The 23127-nt window shown below is 35.1% G+C and overlaps 1 protein-coding gene across 1 annotated transcript in view; it reads right to left on the bottom strand.

The window, feature by feature from the left end:
• ERBB4 (erb-b2 receptor tyrosine kinase 4) overlaps nucleotides 1-23127 on the bottom strand; it is a 1149310-nt gene that overhangs the window by 624863 nt on the left and 501320 nt on the right. The gene's annotated exons all lie outside the window — the stretch shown is intronic.

The raw sequence follows: 23127 nt of genomic DNA, 5'->3' as shown, positions 1-23127 counted from the left end.
AAAAAAAAATCTTATTTTGTGTCTCTTAAAATAAGTAAGGGTTATGAGCAAACAAGCGATTGCCCTACTCTGAAGATAACATGTTTCCCACTGGTTATATCCATAATAAAGATAATCACCCACATATTAAAGAAGCTATTTGTGTCAGGCTACTAATCTCTTTCTTCTCTCTTTTACATGCCTATCCAGAGAGACTACTCTACAGGAAATACCAATTGTACATTTCCCCTACTTTTACATATTATTTGCTTCTTCTTTAGTTTTCTATTTTATGGTGGTGCCAGATAAAGCAAACAATTAACTTGCTTTTAACTATTAGGCTATTCTTACAAAGTAAAAGGATAAGAAATAAATATCTATTAAGTAAAATGGCTTCATTAGCTGACAGATGTTTTCTTTAGTTCCTTAACATAAAAGGGATAAGAAAAGGATGATGGTTATGATTCTTAGCTATCTAACCAACTGAAAACTATCCTTTAGATATAATGATTAATAGGGAAAAGGAATCAAAGTGATTAGCATAATGTACTTTACTTATATCCTACTTCAGAAAGGAAGTAAATGTATAGGCAAATATTTATTTACAGTAGTAGAGAATGGGAGTATATAAACTTAAAAGTATAAGTTAAATTAGGTGTACAGATTAAGAAATGAAAACATTTCGGGACGCCTTTGTGGCTCAGTTGGTTGAGCATCCGACTTCAGCTCAGGTCATGATCTCACAGCTCATGGGTTCGAGCCCCACATCGGGCTCTGTGCTGACAGCTCAGAGCCTGGAGCCTGCTTCCGGTTCTGTGTCTCCCTCTTTCTCTGCCCCTAACCCACTCCCATTCTGTCTCTGTCTCTCTCAAAAATAAAAACATTAAAAAAATAAATAAATGAAAACATTTTGGGAAAATACTTTATCAAATGTTAAACTTTTTATCAACATAATCAAAATGTTAGAGACTTTTTCTCTTATTTCACATTCATGACAAATTATACGAATATAAATAACTTGGACAAGACCCATTCATTTTATGCTCATTTTACTCTAAGAAATCTCGTGAAAAATGCTTGGGCAAGGGACAATTTTACTAGAACAAACTAAATTTTTACCTTTTTTCTAAATTTTTTTTTCAACGTTTATTTATTTTTGGGACAGAGAGAGACAGAGCATGAACGGGGGAGGGGCAGAGAGAGAGGGAGACACAGAATCTGAAACAGGTTCCAGGCTCTGAGCAGTCAGCACAGAGCCTGACACGGGGCTCAAACTCACGGACCGTGAGATCATGACCTGAGCCAAGGTCGGAAGCTTAACCGACCGAGCCACACAGGTGCCCCTAAGCTACATTTTATTTATTTTTTTTTAATTTTTTTTTTCAACGTTTATTTATTTTTGGGACAGAGAGAGACAGAGCATGAACGGGGGAGGGGCAGAGAGAGAGGGAGACACAGAATCAGAAACAGGCTCCAGGCCCTGAGCCATCAGCCCAGAGCCTGACGTGGGGCTCGAACTCACGGACCGTGAGATCGTGACCTGGCTGAAGTCAGACGCTTGACCGACTGCGCCACCCAGGCGCCCCATTTTTACCTTTTTTCAAAACTCAGTTCTATGCTTTGTAAGAAATGAATACTTAAAAACTAAGTTATTTTATATTCTTTCCCATCTAATAATTTCCTGCTGATAAGCAATAGAAAAAAAATACCTTAGAAACTAGCTCAGATGAAGGTATTATCTAAATGTTAATTCAGATGTTACTAATTTAATAACAGAATTACATTCCTCTCTGAGCAACTCTGCTAAAAGAACGATCTTTCCAAAACTCAAACCTGACCGTGTTAATATTTTGTCTAAAACCATGAATGGCTTCCCAGTTCCAACAGAATAAAGTCCATACTTCTTAGAATAATTTGATCCTACCTATGTAAACGTTCTTACCTACTTCCATTGTCCCCACTCAACCCCCACTTAATGTGAATTAATGTCAAATAGCTTCTAGTTACTTTCACATACCACACTGCTTTATAAGGCTAGGGCTTGTATCTGTTTGTCCTTCTTTCTAAGATGTCTCCTCACAACTAGACCTCTGTCTAAAAAATATCCAACCCTCAGGACTCAGCTCAAGGTCATTACCTTACAAAGCCACTTCTGATGTCTCCAGATAGGATTGACCTTCTCACCCAGCCCTGTAATAACGTCATAACAAAATACATTTCGCTCCTTTCTCATCACATTCTTATGTTCCTATTTGTGTATTTGGCAGCTTCTTTGAGGGCAAAGATGTGTTGTACTTTCTCATTAGAATGTGAGATACTTGAGAGCAAAAATATTATTTCATTGAATACTGTCTCTTCAGAATCTAATAGTTCCTGGCATGTAGTATGTATGCTCTTGGTACATAAAATAAATACTTCACTGGATAGGTAATTGAATGAGTTAATCTTATTCCAATTTCCTGGCAGTGTACCTGAAGCAAATAGTCATATAATAAAAAAGTGGCCAAATTGAACAGATCCTAAATGGAAGATTCATTATTACTATGCTTTTGATTTCTTAATGATTGTACTTACACACTTTACCTGGGACATACATGGGTAAACATTTTATGAACATGCTCCCAATTCCTCATTTATAATGTAAGTAAATTTTCTACATATTATACATCAACAATTAGTCAATGTGCTAAATCTTTGTATCAGTCACAAATCAAACAAAACTAACATGGACGATTCCCCTCTTTCAACCTCATCACTGTTCACTTGTACACACTGAAAAGAATGCTAGCCTACAGCCCCTGAGAGTTCCTTTGCAAAGCTTTCTCCTGAATTGTGTGAATGCCCCCAGTCATGATTTATTTTATAAACAACACAAAAACAAACAAAACAAAACCCTATTAAACCCTAGTTCGAGCTCTTGTGTAGTTATGGATGATGTGAAAGTTGTAGTTGTTCCTGATGTGAAAGTACAGAGTACCTTTTTAGCCTCCCTTTATTTTGGAAATGATCAAGGACACTTTGCGGCTATTTCCAGGAAAAAGAAATAGAGGTCATGGTAGAGAACCTTCTTCAGCTATCATGTCTTTCCTTTTTATTATCACAGATAATCAGTTATTGGTTAGAGTCAAACATGAGGGTTTTTCTTAGTTGTTTGTGTTTGTTGTTGTTTTAAGTTTTGTTTCGTTTTATTTTGCTTTTAATACAACGACCCATTTCACTTTGGGAAAGATTAGCGAAATGCAGGTGGAAGTTGGCACCCATCTTGACCCTCTCTGGTTTCAAGTTTCCAAGTCCTAAAACAATATGGAGCCCCTACATCAGAAAGTGAACATCTGGGAGATGAGAATGAACATATCTGGGAGAATATATATATGAAAGGAGGCTTGGCCTAAGGAAGGCGGCAAGTAGGTACGAGTTAGCAATAAAATGTTATTACAGCCTCTCAAAAACACCATCAAAACTTTTATTTTTAATGACTTATAAATGCATTATAAATACATTCCAAACTGTACAAAAAATACTTAGTTAATGAAAAATAAAAGTGTAACTATTTCCACTGCGAATGACATTCAGATTTTTGGGGCACCTGAGTGGCTTAGTTGGTTAAGTGTCCGACCTTGGCTCAGGTCATGTTCTCGTAGTTCATGAGTGCGAGCCCCACATTGGACTCTGTGCTGACAGCTCAGAGCCTGGAGCATGCTTGGGATTCTGTGTCTCCCTCCCACTCCACCCCTCCCACCACTTGTGTGCATGCTCTCTCTCTCTCTCTCAAAAATAAACATTTAAAAAATTTTTGAAAAATGACATTCAGATTTTTGTATGTCTTTCTATGTCCCACTAAAATTTAAATGAACACATTGAATTTTCCTTTGCAAAAAAATACAGAAAAATGTCACAGGCTTAATATCTGATAAAAATTAGTATTCTCTTGGTAAGAACTATGTATTTGTATTTTGACATAAACTTCTTGCATGCAGCCTGATTCTGTGTTAACTAAACTTTTCCAAGGAATATGGTAAATTTCATAGAATGGAGATAACCACTTGAAATTCTAACCTGGATTAAAAACATCTAAGTCAAATAATAAAGCTTAGATAGACCTAAGGAAATGAGACCAAAATATTTTCTAATACATGGGTTCAAAGGGCACCACAATGGGGCGCCTGGGTGGCGCAGTCGGTTAAGCGTCCGACTTCAGCCAGGTCACGATCTCGCGGTCCATGAGTTTGAGCCCCGCGTCAGGCTCTGGGCTGATGGCTCGGAGCCTGGAGCCTGTTTCCGATTCTGTGTCTCCCTCTCTCTCTGCCCCTCCCCCGTTCATGCTCTGTCTCTCTCTGTCCCAAAAATAAATAAAAGCGTTGAAAAAAAAAAAATTTAAAAAAAAAAACAAAAAAAAAAACAACAAAGGGCACCACAGCAAGGGAATGACTCTTAGAATCTCAGAGATTGAATTTCCCTGTATTTAATTATTTTTAGCAAGTACTGTTCTTTGATTATATCATTCACATGTATGTAAAGTACTCATCATATTCCACATATCACTTCAAATTGGTTATGAAATATACAATTTTAAAATAACTTTCAAGTAGATAGAAAGGTGTAATATTTCTCTTAGAAAATGTAGAGTGGAGTACCTGGGTGGCTCAGTCAGTTAAGTGTATGACTCTTGATTTCAGCTTAGGTCATGATCTTGTGGTTGGTGAGTTTGAGCCCCACATCAGGCTCTGCCCACTGACAGTGCAGAGCCTGCTTGGGACTCTCTCTCTCTGCCACTTCCCCACCTGCTTTCTCTCTCTTTCTCTAAAAATAAGTTAATAAACTTAAGAAAAAAAAGAAAATGTGGAAACCTTTTTTTTTGTATTTCCTTTTATGAACACAACATGAAATTGATTATTCTAGAATATGACTTATATTTGCATTATTGGTCGGTGGGAATTACCTTTCCTCATAGAAAAATATGTAGAAGAGAAAAAACTAAATATAAATATCATTGGTTGGTTATTTTATGAATAATTGGATTAAGTGTTAAAAATTTAACAATTCTTTAAGTTGAGTCAAAATAGCCTTACATTTAGGCTTCTCCTATGCTTTTCACTATAACTAAGCTGTCCAGCTAAGCTGCCAACAAAATATGTAACTGAAAGAAAGAGAATAAGAGTTCAAAAATATGATTTTCTAAAATCTCTTCCTGAGACTTTTTTGTCTTCCATTGAATCTTCCAGTTCTCACAACTATTATGAGTTGCTCATGCATTTTTTTCCTCCTCCATAAGGAAAAAGGAGAAATATTTTTCAAGCATTTTTCTTCTGCTTCAACTAAGGGAATGATTGGATTATCAGGGTTCCTTCCTATTTCACCTGTCAGGAAGCCATGATGTTCAACTTACAGATGAGAAGGTCAATTTTGTTATATATATGGGTAATATTGCTCAGTTAAGTGAGGACTGAGATAAACATAAGAGTCAGAATATATTGTGTTCTCAGTTATTTAAAAAGTGACCAAATGCTCTCTTAATCTTTTTTTCTTTCTTTCACTTGACACAAACATTTCCTCTAGAAAATGGTCAGAGGAAGGGAAGGCAAGTAAAATCAAATATAATATAAATATGTGTGTGTATTTATTGTTACCATTGTGATACATTTTTAGTTTAAAGAAAGAAATAAATTGGTGGTTTGTGAATTGTAGTAAGCTTAAGTAGTTAACAACTTTTTAACTCTGACTCTATTTCAAAACAAAAGTTAAATTATTTGCTTATCGGGGTGCCTGGGTGGCTTAGTTGGTTGAGAGTCTGACTTCAGCTCAGGTCATGATCTCACAGTCAGTGGGTTCGAGCCCCACGTCAGGCTCTGTGCTGACAGCTTGGAGCCTGCTTCAGATTCTGTGTCTCCCTCTGTCTCTGCCCCTCCCCTGCTCATGCTCTGTCTCTGTCTGTCTCAAAAATGAATAAAAAACTTAAAAAAAATTGCTTATTTATTTAGTAAATATTTATTAAGTACTTATTATGTTCCAAGTGCTATGTTAATTTTTGGAAGACATAAAAATGAAATAAATAATTCTTGCTTTCATGATACTCACAGTCTAGCAGAGGAAACACCTAGCATGGGAAATCAGTGAATATTCAGTATGTATTTTTGTGATAAATATATGTGTAACTCTAATGTGATGCATTCTATAAGTCATTCATATATTTGTATTTGTGTGTGTGTGTGTGTGTGTGTGTGTTATAGAGGCTATAACTGTGCTATGAAGAATGCTGACTATATACCTTATATTTATTATCTTGGAATTACTACAAACAAAACCTTTCTGAAGGTAGAAATAGCAGTAGTTTCCTTCTTATTTAGTTAAACTAACCTCTGACAATTGTAATTCTCCATCTTTTGTGAAGGGTCTTGACGACAGAAGATTTTACATGACTATATTTTGCTTTTTTAACACTTAGTACCTCTTTCATTACAGATTGAGAACAACTATAATTAATATCTTAAAAGAAAGTCACAACATAATTTCATGGATTTGTTTTAAACTTTTAAGAACTTCTTATTAAAGACTGCTTAGCATTGTTCAGTAACTCTCTTATGCTGAATAGCAATAATCATAGCCAGTTTTAAGTGAACAATTAGCATGTGCCAGCTTCTGTGATAGTCATTTTATATGCATTTTTAATTTCCTAACAATTCTGCAAGACAGAAATTATTATTACCTCTCTCACAATAGGGAAAGTAAGGTTCAGAGAGGTTAATTGAGTCAATTGCTAAGATCATTCTGCCTCCAAAGCCTGTGCTCCTTCTATAGACTTGTCACCCCAGAAATCCCCCAAAAGAATCCATGTCGTTCCAACTATAGACTCAATATTATGTTTTTAGCTGCACATCTAAACAGCAAAACATATCCTGCCATCTTCCACCTCTGATCAAATTATGTTGCCAAAACTGCTGAAGTATGCAGTTTACCAAAGTTAAGTGAACTAACTTGTTTTGTTTTTTAATTTTAAGAAGCTAAATAGGACATAGAAATTAGAACGTACACACCTTCAAAGTGCATGCCAGTTTGAGGACCCACTGTTTAAAACATTTTTTTAAGTCAGAACTATCCTACATCATGAATATTTTACCCAAATTCTGCTTATTTTAAAATGTGCATTGCTTTATTAAACATTTATTTTTAGAGAGAGAGAGAGAGAGAGAGCGCACGAGCTGGGGAGGGGAAGAGAGCGAGAGCGAGAGCAAGAGAGAGAATCCCAAGCAGGCTCTGCACTGTCAACACAGAGCCTGATGGGAGGCTCAAACCCATGAACAATGAGATCATGACCTGACTCGAAACCAAGAGTTGGATGCTTAACTGACTGAGCTACCCAGGAGCCCTTGCATTGCTTTTTTAACAGTTTATATTAAAGTGTAATTGTTGCTGATGGAAAGTAACACACAATTATTTGTTAAATTGAAACATTATAGTAGCATTTTTTTTTACCTCCTACTGATTTTTTAATTATTTATTTTATTTTTATTTTTTATTTTAGGAGAGAGAAACAGAGGGGTAGGATGGGGCAGAGAGAAAGAGAGAGATAACCTTTTTCTTAAAATTGTTTTTAATTAAAAAGAGAGAAACAGAGAGAGAGAGAGAGAGAGAGAGAGAGAGAGCAGGGGAGGGGCAGAGAGAGAGGGAGACACAGAATGCAGTTAGCACAGAGCCCCTATGCAGGGCTTGAACCCACAAACTGTGAGATTATGACCTGAGCCAAAGTCAGACGCTTAACTGACTGAGCCATCCAGGTGCCCTGAGAGAGATAATCTTAAGCAGACTCCACACTCACAGCAAAGCTTGACATGGGCTCAGTCATACAACACTGGGATCATGACCTGAGCTGAAATCGAGAGTTGGATGCTCAACTGACTGAGCTACCCAGGTACCCCCGGCCTCCTACTGATTTTAAAAAGAAATTGCTTGTATATTTATCTCAGTCATGTGGTTTATTTATCCCATAACACAATTTGATGTGAACATTTGTAAGAAAACAGATTTAAAAAATATAGTTCTTTATAAAGAATGTATAAAAGTTTTAATATCGATTGGCTTTGCAGCCTATCTCAAAATAACACTATACAATTTCAGCAGGGATTATAGTCTTAGAAATTTAACCCTTTTTTGTTCATCTGAAGATAACTTAAAATAATAGGGCATCACTATTTCTAATTCCTCTGCTAACTGTCCTGCATTCACCTCCATATCTATCATGGTAGCTCCTACATGTGCTGATCATAGGTATTGGGTCAAACTCCATTGAGTAGGATAAGTTAATGAGCTTCTCCGTGAGCTACTCATTTTGGCCTTGTCACTGGGATCTTATCTAAGTTTGTAGTCTGTTCTCCTGGGTCTCCTCTTTATGGACCTTCCATTGCAACCAGATTGATCTGCCTTTGCCATCTTTAGATTTTTCATATTCGATTGCTGTCTTCTTTCCTTCACACCAGACTCTATGTATCCTCCACTATCAGCTCTTTAAATCTTGCTTGCCTACCGTATTCTAATTGGAATACAGAAACCTTTCACAAGTCTCGTAACATCGTCCTGAATCAACAACTGGGAGCAGTGTTAGGTTAGCAGAGACCGATACCACCAGACTACTTGGCCTCACATTCCAGCTGTACCACTAAGAGATATGCGATTTTGGCCAAGATACTTAACCTCTGTTCTGCTAGGTATCCTTTCTGTAAAATGTATGGATAACAATAGAAATAAAATGAAAAGTGATGTGTTAATATCCGTAACATGTTCAGAACAGTGTGGCACATAGGTGGTCACTGAGCTAGTATCAAAACAAAATGTCAAATGGGATACAAAACCATAGCTGCCTACCACTGGTTGTCAGTTTCACTTGTTGCTGGTATTTACTTGTTGCTGTTTTTCTTTATAATTCATTCAAAGGGCCTTATAGTAAATGGATATTTTCAAGCTAATGAATTTTGAAAAAAATTAGGTTACTCATTGATATTAAAACAAAAGGGATCTGTCAAAACACTCTCAGAAGGAACTACTCAGGTATGCTAAAGAATAATTATCACCCTCTTCAGTTTATAGAATTGTTCACATACATTATTTCATTTTAAGCTCGCATGACTTTAAAGTCTCTAGCTTATTTAATGACATAACGGATACAAAATGAGACAAAACTAAAAAGGAAATAGCAACATGGATCATATTACATAAAAAAAAAATTAACCACCAGTAGCATCTCACATACAAATTACTATGTTCTTCCGTAGCATATGTGACTGAACAATAATAAATTATGGAAAAGGGAACCAGGAAATAACTGTATCAACCCAGAATATCCTTTTCTCTGCAAAGGCTCAAAGACATCTCTGGAGTGTCAAAGGCATGTCCTTCAATATTTAACTTTTTCACTCTTTGTTCCCCATCTCAAGTTGAACAATACGTTAATTATCCGATGAAGCGTTATAATTACTCTAACAGTTCCACTCTTACTTATAATTACTGCATCAACACTTTCTTTTTCATATGCTTCAATCTATACCTATTACATTGTCATGATGAAGACACATTAACATTATAATACCGTATAATTAGCTGATGAGCAATTAAATTATTCCACTGCTCTTGTTCTTCTTTGCCAAGAGGTTGCTTCCAAGCTCTATTATCTCCTCTTTCTCTACAGTTTGCTTTAGTGGTTCTTTTCCCCCAAAACAAAGAGGCTCATAAGCTGCATTCAAAGCATTTTGATTTCAAATTCAGAATGGGTAAGTGCTCAAGTCGGTGTTGGTCGAAGAACTAAATTGGCATTACAGACAAGTTTAAAATTATTTTCATTTTCTTTCTATGATAGAAAGAATTGCAAATCTGTATAACACAATAAAACATTGCAGGGTCATTCTTTCTAAATACTGATTTTTTTCACTTGTTATTTAAAAAAATAAAATTCTCCATAATTTAGAAGATAACTGTCTAAACTGTATTAAATTCCATCTGAAATAGAGCCTTCTTGAATTATTTTGTAAATAATTCAAATTGATCTTTAAAGAGGTGAACATATAATAAAATCGTGAATCATATAATAAAGTCAGGTATAACTGACTATAACAGCATGCTGCCCAGTGAAAGCAACCAGGTATCTGATTCACTGATTCCTTCTTTTTTCTCTTTGCATGTGTTTATGCCATGTATAAAATAATAATAATAATAATAATAATAATAATAATAATAAATCTATCCTTCTGACTTATCCAGCAGGCACTAAATAAGTTTTCCCTTATGTGCTCATGATCTGTCATTGTGATTTTAGTCTTTGTCTTGGTAAATTTCCTATGAGAAAACAGATCTCTCTCCTTGACTGAAGAATTATTTTAGCCCCAATAAACTTTAGAACTAATTGGACTACAATTTTAATGACTCCAACATACTTGGTGTCCACATGGTTTATCACTGTGATCGCTTGCTGCATCTATATAGCACACTAGCTCAGTTGTCGTGTGGTTCATATTTTATATGAGAACTAAATCTTTCTTAGATAATGACTTTGGAGTAACATTATGAGCTATGAAAGAAAAGTGGAATTCATTTTAAAAGCACGGCCTCCTTCAATAAAATGACTTTTGTTGTCTCAGTTTAGTTTTCTTAGCCATGAGGCAGAGGACAATCTATCGAATACACCAGTCTCATATGCAGGAACTTGCCTCTTCACCAAGAAAAGCCAGATGGGCCCTGCTAACTTCAGAATGCTATTTAGGATTATTAGTATCAATATACTTGAAAAGTAATGATAAGCAAGTTACCTCTGTCTTGATACAGGCAAATGATTAAGTTCTTACTTAAGTGACAACTGCTTCAGTGATAATCCTGTGATGTTCAAAGTCCTTAACCGTAATTTGGTATTTTTAAACTGAAAAAGACTCATACTTTATAGAGGTTCATTGTTTATTTTGCTTTTGGTCAAAAATGATGTGTCAAACTCTGACAAACTGTGTGAGTACTGCCATTTGTTTTTGAATTCTGTTATGGGAAAAAAAAAGTTATCTAACTAGAGGTAGGCTGTATTTTATGTCAAATATAACTTGGTCTAGTGACAGATATTAAAGTTCAAAAGGTATCAAAATGCAATCAAGACTAACTCATTCAGGATTTTAGATAGAATGCTAGCTAGAATGACCTGAGACTCTCACTCCAAATTTATTAATACATTGTAGATAAGAATCTTATATTGATTTTAATAATTTATGCAGTAAAAATGTCTACTATTTTCAGTTCTCATAAATAGGGTTCTTAGTACATATGTTAAAAGCAGAAGTACCTAAACCTTGAATCGGGCCCTGCTCCAACACTTACTACCTGTGTGACCTTGAACAAATTATTTAATCTTCGTAAGCCTATTTTGCAGCTATAAAATAACAGCAGTACCAATCTTGTAAGGTTACTGGAAGGATAAAATGAGAAATTTAATGTAAAGCACTTAGCACAGTGCCTAGCATAATGTAATCACTCAATAAATATTAAATAGTATCATTATTCGCTATTATTAGCTTAAAGGTTATTTTTCTTTCTCTTCTTTGGAAAACACCTCATACAAAGTTTATAATCATCAGGTGCTATGATTTCTCATAAAACATTTTATATGGAAAAGATTGTAATTGTTTTTAATACAAGTGTTTTATGGGCACTTTCTAGGGACATACATTTAATTAGTACCCAAGTTAGTGCTATGTGCAGTGCCCCCACTGCCAGTACTTTATTTAAGTGTTCTGTGAAATATGCATAATTGGTGATAGTCTTTAAAAAAACATATTTTAATCATAAACAAAAATTACAACCTGGACCAAAATTTGAATTTTATAGTCACTTGTAGCTCATTTGGGCTCTTGTAATTAATTATTCAAGATATAATATCAACAAGTTTATTTTGTTCTATATAAGAAAACACAATTTCTATTTTGCATACCAATTTTTCTGCCACCCTTCATCACTGAAGTACTCTTTGCTAGTCTACTGAACTATCCCACTTTTAAACAGACAGCACCATTATTACTTTCACAATGAAAGTAATGCTTCTGGAATTTATTCTGCTATATTCCCAATTGATGTTCTTATATCACAATAAACTTTAACATCTACTGGCTTTGAAAATTCTCTTCCACATTCTCTTGAAGACTACATAAATCTTCAACCCCTAATCATAAAACTTTTGATGGTAGCATTCAATACTTCAAAAATAAATACAATACTTATGATTTGCTACTGCTATCTGGAGGATCTTGTTTCCATATCCCCTAAAACTGATGCTCTTATGGTTAAGAAAAACTCTCATATCCCTAAAGCCTAATAATAGAAATAGGAAACACAGATGCTCCCAAATGAAGCTGGTAACACTATAATTTTTTTTTCTTTCCTCCTTTCTTGCCAGTACCAACTGTTACCTGTTTGGGTGGGAAGCTACAGAGATTGACAAGGCTCTCCAAAGTAGATAGGAATTAAAAATCAACAGTTTCTGGCAGCAATGTGGTCAAAGATCTAATAATACGCCTTCTTCAGGGCATGTGGGTGGCTCAGTCAGTTAAGTGTCTGACTTGGGCTCAGGTCATGATCTCATGGTTCATGGGTTGGAGCCCTGCATTGAGTTCTGTGCTGACAGCTTGGCACCTGGAGCCTGCTCCGGATTCTGTGTCTCCCTCTCTCTCTGCCCCTTCCCCACTCTCTCACTCTCACTCTCTCTTACTCTTTCTCTCTCAAAAATAAACATTATTTTTTAAATAAGTCTTCATATTTTGTTGTTACCAGTTATGTAATAATAGTAACATAATAGCCATCCAAAGCATGGTAAGTAGTATGGCCCTCATTCAGTTTCCAAATCCCATCCCAAGAAGCATCTTCAGAAGATCCAAGCTACTACTGAAGATCTGGCCTCAGGCAGGGTTAAGTAAGAGTGGAGAGTACCTGGAAATGTGACCTAACAGTGCCAATGTGGAAGGCAGATAAGAGTTAGGGTTGACAGATGAACATGAAAGGTGCCTGTCTCTCTTATAGATGAGCCACTGCTGCATCCAAGAATAGCTTTTACAATCAAAGCAGTCTGCTAAAATAACCAAGAGTGACAATCAGCTCTTAACTTCAAAAGGGAACTTCATGTTCTCTGATACTTCATTTACAAATGTCCAGTAGTATTTTTCAGACAGAGATGAGTACTTGTGGCTACTTTACTAGCCATGAAAAGAGATGTCAAACTCTTATACTCTGCATCATCGATACACTCTATGGAATGAATAATTGTAGACTTTGTGGTATTCAGGGATTCTCTGATCTCAGCTACCACATCTCACCATCTACAGTTTGTCTCTGAAAAAGATTTGGATAAATAACTGAAGATAAAACGCCCCAATGCACATCACGTTTTCCAGACATGTGAGATAGAGGAGAGAACCTAAGAAGGGTAGTTTTGAATAGAGATATGGAAGGTCTAAAAGATGGAGATACCTACTTTTTATGAGACATGATGTGGAAAAAAAAAAAAGGAAACAGAATCACAGCAGATCAGTGTTGCGAGAGCCCTAACGGAACAAATTAACTCCCTCCTTTTAGGGAGGAAGGAACTGAGGCTCAGAGAGGTGAATGCCATTAACCACATTTGCCACATAGTAAATGGTAGGACAGCTGGGAGTTCACTTTTCCAACCCTAAAGCAATAACTAAACCAGTAAGGGAGTATTTTGCTATTTATAATTAAATGTGTGCAGTTTTGAATATAAAAAAGTTAAACATATAAGAGGGTCTAGATCTGACACTTAATGACTCCTACATAAATTCCCTTTTATCCATTTAATAGTACCTGGAAATACTGCTGATATTTTTTTTTATCATTTATTATCATTTTTACCAATTAGTATGATTGCGCTATAAAGAAAGATTTTGTATTACAGGCCAGCGATTCTTATATTTTTTCCATCAAATCACCTATTGGACATTGCAAAGCGGTGGGAAATTCCACAGACAGGAAATTTGGAGATCATGGCACAAATTTGTAAGGTCCAACAGAGAAATTTCTTTAAAGAGTGATATTTCATCTTAAAAGAGTCATGAAACATTTTCTATTTGCTCATTTTCATGGGAAAATAGTGTTTCCTTCCAAAAGTTCTGGGTAAATAAGCGTTCCAAACATATACAACTTTTATTCTGCCTAACATCACAGAATGTTGCATATTCTCAGGAGTTCATATGCCTTTCATGTACTAGTTATAAGCTATCTCCCTTTCACTTTAGAAACCTATCATAGAAATAAATAAGCACAAAATCTCAATGCAAAACAATCCATATATAAAGCCCCTTTTCTGGTTCTCTGTTCCACATAACAATTCTTCTCAAAACAAAACACATAATTTTAAGGAAAGAGAAAATTTACGTTTAAGCTTTAACTGCATATTTTAGTGTTGTCCTACAGTAAAATAGAAAATATGCTTAATTGCATACCTCTAACATTCCTTAAACCTAAACAAAATCTACCTACATTTCCAAATCACCCAGTATTGTTAAAGCTCAATATTTACTTATGTTGAATAACATACATCTATCAATTGACTAATCAAACCAAAAATACTACATATTCTCTTTAATTTCAATAGCTCACCTAAAATAGATTTGGGCAGGACAAAAGTATAAAATACATTTCACAAAAATCATAGGATTTTTCAAGAATGGAAAACAACCTTAATCTTCTCATCCTTTCCGTCTGCCCATGCTTGAAGATTCTCCACAATGTTTTTTTTTATGTTTATTTATTTTGAGAGAGAAAGATGGTTGGGAAGGGGCAGAAAGAGAGGGAGAGAGAGTACCCAAGCAGGCTCTGCACTATCAGGGCAAAGCCTGATGCGGGGCTCAATCTCATGAACTGTGAGATCATGATCTAAGCCAAAATCAAGTGTCTCTCTCTCTCTCTCTCTCTCTCTCTCTCTCTCTCTCTCTTTGGAAGCTTAACTGACTAAGCCATCCAGGCACCCCTCACAATATTATTTTTTTAAACAAATATTTACAGGAAGCTTGATATAAGAGGGATAGTTCTAAGATAGTATGCCCCTGTTTATAGTGTTCTGAGTTTATAGTGTTCTGATAGTAAACATAAGTATATAATAAGTAAAACATGATAGGTTTCTGCAGAGAATTAAAACAAAGTAACATAATGGGGTTGATGTGTGGAAAGGGGGTTATGTTTTATTGGGTGCTCATGAAAGTCTCTCTGAGAGATGATATTTAAGCTGAGTCCTAACCTGACAGGAAAGATGTGACGCATATAAAATCAGAAAAGAAAAAATTCAGGAAAATAAAGTAACTACTTTTCAAAATTCCCAAGACAGGAATACAGAGAGTGCCAAAAACTAGAGCAACATGGTTAAGGAAGAGCAGAATGAAACCCTGTACAATTTCATTATTTTACAAAAGGGTACAGAATTTGGACTTTAAATACAATAGGAATGTTGAGTATTTAAGTAATGGTGTGATGGCACTATGTCCTTTATTTCACTATTTTAATCTTAGTAACAGTTGTGTAAAGTAAGGATTGCAAAAGTTGTGGCTGGAAAGTATGGAAGCTAGGATAGTGGCCCATGTGGTTTGGACCAGGGTGCTTGTAGGAGAGCTGGGAACAAGTACACACGATTAGGACATGTCTGGGGGGGAAAAATCAATGGCACTGGCTGACAGTTTGCATAACAGTGGGTGAGGAGAAGATAGAAATAAAAGATAATCTCTAGATATTTGGCTTAAGCAATTGAGCAGGCAGAAGTGCCATAATCTAGAGGAAGTAGAGGAAACTAGGGAATAATTGGTTGGCAGTGGGAAGATGGAAGTTAAGAATTCTGTTTTCACTATATAAATTTTGAGACCCATATTTCATACCAATGTGAAGATGTCACAGAAGCAGTGACACATTTAAATCCAGAGTTGAAGGGAGTTGACAGGGCTGGAGAAGTATATTTAGGAATCACAGCAGACACCTAAACCACAGGACTGAATGACATCGTCTAAGGTAAGTATGTTGACAGAAAATGAAATACATCTGGGACACTTCAAAATGCAGAAAAGAAGCAGAGGAAAAGGTCCCAGTAAAGGAAACTGAAGCTGTTTAGTATATTTTCTTAGAAAAAAATAATGGCATAGTTAAAAGTAGAAAAAGCAATATGTATCTTACGTATATTTAAATACATCACATATATACAAATGCAAATAAGGGTTCAATAAATATGTGTAAAGATGTGTATGTATAAACACATGTGCCATAAGTATTCATATACCAAGTGAATTATTTGGCCAAAATAAACCCACACACATATGTAAAACACAGACAAAGAACACACCCCTCCTTACTGACTACCCATGTGTTTCTTGAAGGCTATCTGCAAACCTTTCCCCCAGAGATTTTTTTCCTTGGTACTTTATACTAGGTAGTTTTACCGTCTCTAGCCTGTAGAGCTGGAGTTTCACTAGCTCCTCTTTCCATTTATTTTTAAGAGACAGAGAGAGTTTGCAAATGGGGGAGAGGGGCCGAGGGAGGGAGAGAGAGAAGAGAGAGAGAGAGAGTGTCCCACACCACAGTCCCCACCCTCAGAGCAGAGCCTAACGCAGGGCTCCGTCCCACAACCCTGGAATCATGACCTGAGCCAAAATCAGAAGTCAGATGCTCAACTGACTGAACCACCCAGGCACCCCATCTCTCTCCATCTCTTCATCTTCATTATCTCCTTCTAGTTTGTCTTCTCCACCCAACCCTAACATTTCCATCTCTTGAAGATTACACCCTTCTCACTCAACTGTCTCTAAACACAGTATTCAAATTCGCCCTCATGCCTCCTTGTGTGTGAGCAAATTCATCAGTGTGCTTAAAGGGATGCAGACCTTTTATTTTATTAGGAGCACTATTCTACCTGTTAAAGAATGAAAAGTGGGCCAAGTCCTTGTAGGCTTATCTAGTATGGTTGGGTCAGAGAGTCTCACACATTCAGAGGAGCTTTCAGAGTCTAACAAAAAAGTAATTACCTGGAGAATTATGTTTTTCCATCAACTAAAATTTCTGTCAGTCGATGAATACAATAACTATTCAGGTATTCCATTCTGATTATTTAAATGTGAACACTGATGGCACCAATGATTTTGCTTCATCTCTTAAGACATGGAAAAGTCTGAAACAGCAACTCTCCTTTTCCTATTGTACTGAATTAAATACATTTTTTGTGAGACTACATCATTGTTATTTTATGCAATTAACTTTTTTTTGATAATGAAATATGTATTACTTCCTCAAATTTTAACAATTTTAAGTATGAGAAGAAAAATGAAAATAGTTTTATGAAAATATATTATTAACTATAGCTCTTAAATAACACTGTTAAAATACATATTTGACACCTTTCTTCTTAACTTCCTTAATCCTCTGAATAAAAAGTAAAGTCATTTTCCCAAATCAGACAAAATATAAATATAAATCTCTTAGTAGGGTAAGTGCATCACATGCGTCTCCTGTAAGTTAGTGCAATGTATATATAATCTTTTTAGTTGGTACTTCTAATGGAAATATGGAGTATGTTTTGACATCACGTTTTGTTAGATATAAAATAAGAAAAGCCCATGTGGGATGATGAAGCAACACAATAAAATGAATTAATTAATTGAAATGAGAGAATCAGACTACAAAGATAAGGCCCCCAAGAGTAACATAATCGAGAAGAGAATTTTGCAATTCCATAAAAAATTAAGAAAAATCATAGATGATTTAATTAAAAAACATTAGAGAAGAAAACTTTTAAAGGTTTGGAGATAATTATCTAGATTGCACTCTATATTACACACCTTATAGAAATACAAAATAAAACCAGTATCATGTTTTTACCCAACTGGAAAAAGTTTAGCAAATGTGTGATATAATGGATATTTTCTCAGTCCTGGCAAAAAAAAAAAAAATTCAGCACCTCTCTGGAAAACAAATTAACTTCATGTATCCAGAACCTTACAAATGGCCATAACTTTTGCTTTGGTAATTACACTTCCTCAAATATATCCTAGAAAATATTCAACAGTAGATATAAAGAATTTTATACCCAAGGATGTGTTCCCAACATTATTTGTAATTGTGAAAGTTTGAAATATATTTAAGTAAAATGTTGGAATTAGGTGCATCTATAGACTAGAATATTATACAGTCATTATAGATGCTTGAAAAATTTTTAAGGGCATGAAGAAATATTTATAATATGAAGCTTAATTAAGAAAATTAGTAAGCTTCTCTGAATATACATTATAACTTGCATGTGTGAGAGAAACAGACTTATACCAATGAATTGGGGAGGGGCAGTAAGCTGCAGGTGTTGTTTATAATCTATTGATTTCTAGATCTTTCTGAATTTTTAACTAAAGATTTATGTATACATACATATAGTGAGAATTTTTTTTAAGAAAAATAAAGTTAAGAAATAATGTAAATTTCCATAATGGATATCAAGTAAGATAACGCCCAAAGTAATTCCCAATGGCTTTGGCAAGAGGTAAGCAAACAATTACCAAAAAAAGGACATTTCTAGTCAGGTGATATAAGCAGGAGCTGGAGTTACACAGTTGGAGAGCAAATGCAGAATTTGGAAATGGGGACAGTTGGTGAGTGTGGCCCTTTTATAAAACTTGGCCATGAAGAGCAAAACAGATATAGGTAGAAATGTCACACCTGTGGTCTAATTACACAGGACATTCGATCAAGTATGGGATCTGTCCTCAAGAAACATAACGTTTCACAGGGTTTTCCTCTCATATTTATATCTTCTACCAAAGAGACTGGGGAGTGTGGCCCAGCAGTTACCTTTCAGTTCCATACTTTCTGCCTAATTTGTTGAGGCTTCATATAAACAACCTTGCCTTAAGAGTTTCTCTAAGTATTCCCCCATCACTAAACCTCTCCCCAAGTTTATACTATATACATGTATCTTGAGCGCTTCTAAAACATATTCCTTTTCTTATTAAGGCAGTAACTGTTGTGCATACATTTAAAAAATAAACTTTTTCTCCAAATTTGTAACATTAGTTTAAAGGAAAAATAAGGAAAATTTAATATGAAAAAATACCAAAAAGAAGAAAGTAGTTACCTAGAAAACAAAAGCAGTAAGCTTCACGATGATGATAATTTGGATCTGACACAAAAGCAAAGACAACAAAAGCAAAAAATAAATAAGTAGGACAACATCAAAGTAAAAAGCTTCTCAACAGCAAAGGATATCATTAACCCAATGAAAAGGCAACCTCCTGACTGGGAGAAAAATATTTGCAAATCATACATCTGATAAGGAGTTAATATCCAAAATACATAAAAACTCATAGACCTCAATGTAAAAAAAAAATGATTCTATTATAACATGGGCAGAGGAGCTGAATAGGCATTTTTCCAAAGAAGACACACGGATGGCCAATAGTGTTCAACATCAATAATCATCAGGGAAATGCAAATCAAAACCACAGTAAGATATCACCTCACACCTATTGGAATAGCTGTTATCAAACACCCAGCTATAAAATAATAGGTTAGGTAACATACAGAATGGTGACCAGTGTTAAAAATACTGTACTATATATTTGAAAGCTGCTAAGAGAGTACATCTTAAAAGTTCTCAACACACACACACAAAATTATAACTGTGTTTGGTGATGAATGTTAACTAGACTTATTCTGGTGATTGTTTCACAATATATATAAATTTCAAAGCACATTTTATACCTGAAACTAATATAATGCTATATGTCATCTAAATAACAAAGCAAAACAAAACAAACCAAAAAAACACAAGATATATTACCACACAGTTGTTTGGGTTGATCATTCTCAAAATTTACTCAACAGAAATCTATATTGAAGAACTATAGAAAATCTATATTGAAGAACTTCATTACATCACCTAAGACCCTTGACTTTAAATTGTCTTTGTTGACAGTTCAGGATATTGTATAATCAATTCTAGCTACAAAGAACTTACAAATAAATGGCATTATTTAGTTTTTCTGACCTAAAATATAATAGCTTTTGCTATTAATTTAAAAACTAAGTAACCCAAATATGTGTATGCTTATATTCATGTCATTTTTAGTACAAGAAATGGACATTTATCTCATTTGCTTCCAATAAGTGGGTTAGGGTTGAGGATGATGGGGAACAGAAGACATTGCAAGAGAAGTTCTCATGGATGAACAGATAAAATGATTTGAAGTTATAAGACAAAATATTACCTTTTTGGTATAGAATAGAGTGGTCAGTCTGTGAATCTTTGGATAAACTGATTGTAAATATCAGCTCATCAAATATGATTTATAAATTCTTCTCACACTCAATACTCTGTAGATTTCACGATTTATGTATTATATTCTTTATAAAATAAGGAAAGTGGTTTACTTAGAATCTATGAGCACATGTCTATGCCTTGAATTTAAAGATAATGCAAAACTAATATTTAGGTAATCAATTACCAACCAGACTCCCTCATTTTGTGCATTTATGTAGATAGAGCATGTACACAACATGCCAAATATGTAAAGTTCATGTTAAATTTAAAATGATTCTCTGGAAATATGCCTATTTAAAACACAGATGTGAATCAAATTGGCTATCATTACATTTGCCAGAAAGTTATAGTAGGAGCAGAGGGGAAAGTAAATTATCTCAATTTTGCATTAAACTAAATACCACAATTGAGGGAGTGGGGTGGAGTGGTGGAAAAAAAAGCTAATTAAGGAAAAGAATGAGGTACGACTGGGTGGCTTAGTTGGTTAAGTGTCTGACTTTGGCTCAGGTCATGATCTCACAGTTTGTGAGTTTGAGCCTCGTGTTGGGCTCCATGCTGACAGCTCAGAGCCTGGATCCTGCTTCAGATTCTGTGTCTCTCTCACTCCTCACTCTCTATCCCTGCCCCACTCACACTCAGTCTCTGTCTCTCTCAAAAAATAAGTAAACATTAAAAAATATATATATTTGAAAAAAAAAAGGAAAAGAATGAGGCAAAAATGAGGTATCTCTTAACAAGAAGATCCTCCAGTGAAACTTCCAGGATCACGATCTGGCCAAAGAAGCAAGCAGAGGAGGGTTTATCATAAAGACAAATAAGGCATAAACTTCAGGGCCCCTCACTTGCACGTGTCCCTTTTGAGGCTCTAAACCTAATTTAACATCATAATTTTATATTCTTAATGACGAAACCCCCATCTCCATATTTTTACAGACTTCAAGTCTCTTATAACCTAGATATCACCCTGGAAGCAAATGAGAGAAAGAGCTGCCATATTTGTATTTAAGTTTAATTTGCCATTGAGTTTGGGTAGAATGCAGATTATATGATGGCTTTCACCTGTTCAAGATATGAATTTCCATTTATTTTTTTTAACTTCTTTTTTTAACGTTTATTTATTTTTGAGAGACAGAGCATGAGTGGAGGAGGGGCAGAGAGAGAGGGAGACACAGAATCCGAAACAGGCTCCACACTCTGAGAGGCAGCACAGAGCCCTATGCGGGGCTCAAACCCACAAACCACAAGATCATGACCTGAACCGAAGTCAGACGGCCAACGGATTCAGCTACCCAGGCGCCCTGAATTAACATTTCTTAAATAAACAACTCAGCATATATTTTATTTGTATCAAAGAACAGACTGGAAAACATAACCAGGTATTTTAAAGTTTTAATACAGTTGAAGCTGGCTGCTCAGCCAGTAAAGTATTCCCAGGATTGTGCTCTCAAATGGAAAATTCTGAGAGTATGGTTAAAAAGAAAAGGTTTAGGGACATTTGGGGTAGCTCAGTCAGTTAAGCAACCGACTCCTGGTTTTGGCTAAGGTCATGATCTCACGGCTTCCTGGGGTCAAGGCCCGTATGGGGTTCTGCACTGGCAGGGCAGAGCCTGGTTGGGATTCTTTCTCCCTTTCTCTGCCCTTCCCCCACCAGTGTTGTCTGTCTTTTAAAAAAAGAAAAAAAGGTTTAACTCAAAATTGAGTTGACTCAATGGATGAGTGAAAACAATGCAAAGAAGCTGAGTTATCTTTTAATGTCTAAGAAAATTTCTCCCTGAAATATTGGAGATTTCATTTAAATTTTTTTCTTAAAATAATATGTATACTCTTTTAATAAAGTTTTTTTTTCATCTTTTTTGAATAGTCAATTTTATTACCAGTGTTCGGTATTGAAAGTCATTCTCAAATGGAATTACTTGGGAAGAATTGTGAGGTTACACTGCCTACCAAGAATTACCACTATATTTTGCTGTCTATTTGGATTACAGATGCAAGGTTCTATAGATGTAATTTTCAGGACAGAACACTTACATTCTTCAGCATACTACTTTAACTCAACAATCACTATATGCAAGGCACTGGTTTTTAAGACTTAGAGAAAGATACAAAGATAAATTAAGACATGTTCTTTGCCTTAGTGTCAATCATACAGATTATTCAATATCAGTAATTGATTCTTTAGTGCAACAGATTCCTTGAACAAAGATAACCGTTTTGCATTTTGCATGTGATAGGGAAACATTTTATCAGAAAAACAAATAATAATTATGAATCTGTTAACCACACATCTTGCTGTCACATTCTGTTTGTTTCCTCCAGGAATGTATAACCTGAGGCATATGACAAGGACTCCTAGACAACAGTATCATAGAATACATTATACTATTTTCAATATTTCCTCACAAACTATAAACTAAAACCCATTTCCTTTAGTTTAGCATTTAAAAACCCTTTACATTCTCACCTCAACTTTCTTTGAAAACCTCCACTTTGTCTCTATATAACTCTGGCTAGGAACTCCCTCTTCTGAACAACTCTATGTCTTGGCAAGTTTGTCCCATTTATTCTGTTTTTCTAAGTATCCAAACACTATTTACTTAAAAAAAAAACAACACTAAGTTCAGAACTACAGTCTCCACAAAGCTTCCCTTGATGACTGTAGCCCATGATACAATTTTTCACTGTTTCTTTTTGTGGGTTTTTTTTAGCAGATAATTTAGAACAGAAAGAGAAAGAACTATTACATCTCTGAATTTTTTTGATGCTGAAACTTGATTTTCTTCTTTTATTTTTAACTGTGATAAAACACATATGACATAAAATGTACTATCTTAACAATATTTAAG

Source organism: Prionailurus viverrinus, chromosome C1 (genome assembly GCF_022837055.1).
Source record: "Prionailurus viverrinus isolate Anna chromosome C1, UM_Priviv_1.0, whole genome shotgun sequence".
Classification (NCBI taxonomy): domain Eukaryota; kingdom Metazoa; phylum Chordata; class Mammalia; order Carnivora; family Felidae; genus Prionailurus; species Prionailurus viverrinus.
The sequence above is the reverse complement of the archived record's forward strand: the minus strand, read 5'-3'. Positions and strand labels throughout refer to the sequence as shown.